We start from the raw sequence: 3,575 nt of genomic DNA, 5'->3' as shown, positions 1-3,575 counted from the left end.
AAGCCCAGAAATGGGGCAATACTGCAACAGTTTAAGAAACATATGTATTAGAATCACAGAAAAGTTAATCAGAAGGGACTTCTTGTGGTTGTTAGTCCAAGTTCCCGCTTGAAGCAGGGCTAACTTCAAAGCTCAGTCAGGGCCTTGTCTAGCTGAGTTTTGAAAATGTCCCAAGATGGAGATTGAACATCCTTTCCAGGTCCATCTTCCAATTTCGTGCGGTGCTCAGGGGAGGATTTTCTCTTACGTTCAACTGGAATTTCCCTTCTGCAGCCTGGGGGTGTTGCCTCTCATCCCGTCACCGTGCTCTTCAGAGAAGGGTCTGGCTCTGTCTACACCACCTACCTTTTCCATCATCCAAACCACCGTCAGCAGTACAATAAGACAAATCTCCTTGAGGTTGTTTGCTTGTTTGTTTTCCTCTCTCAGTGCTTCCTTTGTTGTTTCTGTATTCTGCGAGTGATTGACAGCATAACCTTGTCTTCTGCCTACTGTGGGCAATCACGTATTTGGGCTCTTTCAAAGCAAGATCTTGTTTCTATTTAGTGCTTTTGAAAAGAGTGCTTTGGAAACTGCATGAACAGAAAAAGAAATGAGGTGTTGTGAGCAGAGAAGCCTCTGTCCTAAATTCCTGTCTGCCAAATACTAATGTTAGTTATTATCAAGCTTAGTAGTGCAAGAGGTTTTTAGTCTCTGTACAGTTGGCCTTCATCCTGCTGTGAACATACCAGTATCAGTCAACAGTGAGCAAAAAGGCATGAAGTTAAAACCTTCAGGTCTTCTTCAGTGGCAAGTAAGGTGGCAACCAGGCACAAGCTCAGATATGACACAGGCCTTGCCCGAAGATTTGAGATTAGACCAGGAACTTCATAATAAAAAGTCAAATTTAATTTCTTAACAATACCCAAGATGGATGTCTCAGTGACAGTTGTACAGCTGGTTTTATTCAGTTAAAAAAAAATGGTATTTTCTTAAGAAGCATTACTATGTATTTCGGCAAGATTTCTCATGTAATAAGATGCAAAAGTTCAGGCAATATCCTGTTTAGATACGTTTCTATTTGATAATAAAAATGGTGTTGACAGTGAGGGATTGCACTGAATAAATTACTACTTTGAGTTCTATTTTACGCTGAAGCCAGAATGTGTCCTGTAGGTTCACAGCTGTTTTAACTTTTTCTTTTCCTCGTCTAGACAGCTATATGTCCATGAGATTTATTTCTTGATCTATATGGACATGCAATCCTTTTTGGGATTATTGCCATAGAAACAAGACGTAACACAGAGCGTGTTAGAAGTAACAAATGGGATTTGGCAGTCTTTCCCATTTACTACGCAGAGTCTGAGCTGTGTACAAAAAGCAGCAATTACTTGCTCTCGGAACCTTATTAACAGGCACATCTGCACATTCATTAAAATGAGATACTTCAACTTCCATTCTGGTTGCGATGACGTTCAGATATTCTGGTCTTTAAACTAAACTAAAATCCCTGACATCTATTTTATTTTTCAGTCAAGGCAGGAATTTGTTGGTTTGGACATTTGGGTTCCTTTTTGTTTGATTGCAAATCCCGGAGGCAGCCCGCGCTCCCAGCCTGCGTGAGCCACCCAGAAGAAGAAGATAAGATGCAGTAACCGAACGGCTGGCTCCCGGGGAACCGTGCCTCCTTTGAAGGATGAAGTCACCCAAGTTTTGCTCGTAAAGCCTGATCTCCCACGGCGCTGGGACCCAGCTCCCAGCCTCTCCCAGGGCTTCACACCCTCCCTGGCTTACAGGCACACTGCCCTTCTCATCCTCGGCAGCCCCAGGTTGCTCTGAGGTGGCAAATTGCAGCAGCCTGAGCTTGGGGGAGTAGATGGGTTGTGCCAGGCAGAGAGGTGCTTTTGCACGCAAGGATATTTGCCGGAGTAAATACAACATACTGTACACGTAACTAAAGCTGAGCTGACTGTCTGGGTCACAGTGCATTTACCAATATATGTGAAGGAGAAACGCAAACTCAAGGTTTTTAACCAAATCCATGGGGCAGCTTTTGAAGTTGTGTGAGATGGTGAAGAAGCAGAAGGCTAGGTGGAACAGGGTAAAGAATAGAGCAAAAAATATGTTGGAAAATAAGGCATATCTGCTAACTGCTTGTGACTGCGCACCATCAGGCGGGACGCGTCGGCAGGCTGAGGCGTAGTGGCAGTGTCAGCCTGTGGCCCTGTGCCTGCCTACGTGGGAGGTCGGTGCTGACTCAGCAGGCCGCGGGGTGCAGTTCTTGCTCTTCCAGCAGACGGAGGTTATGCTCAGGAGGCAGAGATCGAGTCCTGAGAGATGTTTTGTAGCTGCTCGGGGGAGTAGAGGTGGGCTCTAGGACTCTTCCCTTCCTTCGTCTCTTTCCCATCGTCCCTCGCACCAAGTAAAATCAAATTCAGAAGCAAATTGCCAGGTCACAGAGGGGTCCCTTGCTCCGGATGATATATTTGCTGACCTGGGAGTGAGTATGCACTGTCCTTTTTTCAGTCCACATCCTATCATGCTGCCTTTTGTTGAGAGCAGAGCAGCTTCTAGGGGGGATTTCAGAGGCAGCTGGAGATGCTTTAGAGCTCTCAGGGCAAAACCTGTCATCCCCCTGCACCAATTCAGGAACAGACCAACTTTGCTCAACAGAACAAATGTTAAAAGCTAATTGTAAGCCACAAAATTGAGACGGGGCTCTAATGCAACATGGAGAGCCCAGAGAACTGATATACAGGGAGCTTGAAACTGGGCTACACGCTCCGAGTTTGCCTGGCCTCCTTTTCAAAGGTGCTGAGGACTCTGCATCTCTAGTGAAGTCGATGAGTGCTCAGGATCCTTTTGAAACATTTATTTAGTGCCTAAGTATAGATCTAGGACTGACTAACTTCAGGCTCCAAAAATAGTGCAGGTGTCTGCCTTCTCCCTCTCCCTTGTTTCTCTTTTTGTTGCTCTTTAATCTCTTTTTCAGCTCCCACATTCTCTGTTCCCTCTAACTCCCTTCATTTTTCCATCCTTCTACAGTTGATTTCTGCTCCTGCTGCTACCCCCTCACTCACTTTGATGCCTCTCCTGTCCCGTGGGAGCCACAGAGCATTTCTCAAGGTCCATCCTGAGCAAGCCTTGGGTGGCACCCCTTTTCTCTCCCTCTCTCACCCTAAATTCTCCGTGCCTCATTCTCAGGGGGGCAGAGGTTCAAACGAACAGCTCTGTTCTGCTCAGGAACCTGCTGAATTCAAGTCCCAAGAACCTCGCCGTTCCTACATGGGACTGACCAGGCCAAAAGGGGATCATCACAGACACTCTTAATTGGGATGGGAGCCCGAAGCAGCTGATGTCCCTTTCTGGCCCAAAAGCATAGGTCAAAATGTCCCATTTTCCTGTGTATTTCCCATCACAGGCATGATCTGCCAATGACAACACTAAAAGAGGTTGTAATGAAGCGATCGTTAATTTTGTGAACAGGAAGCTCTCATTAACGGCTTGTGTGTTTCAAATCAACCAGAAGAGAGATGTGGCTGTGAATCTTGATGGATCTTGTCCCTGACGTGCGTTTCTCTCTGTTGTAGGAAGGC

Source organism: Gavia stellata, chromosome 16, assembly GCF_030936135.1.
Source record: "Gavia stellata isolate bGavSte3 chromosome 16, bGavSte3.hap2, whole genome shotgun sequence".
NCBI lineage: Eukaryota > Metazoa > Chordata > Aves > Gaviiformes > Gaviidae > Gavia > Gavia stellata.
Note: the sequence above shows the minus strand (reverse complement) of the source record.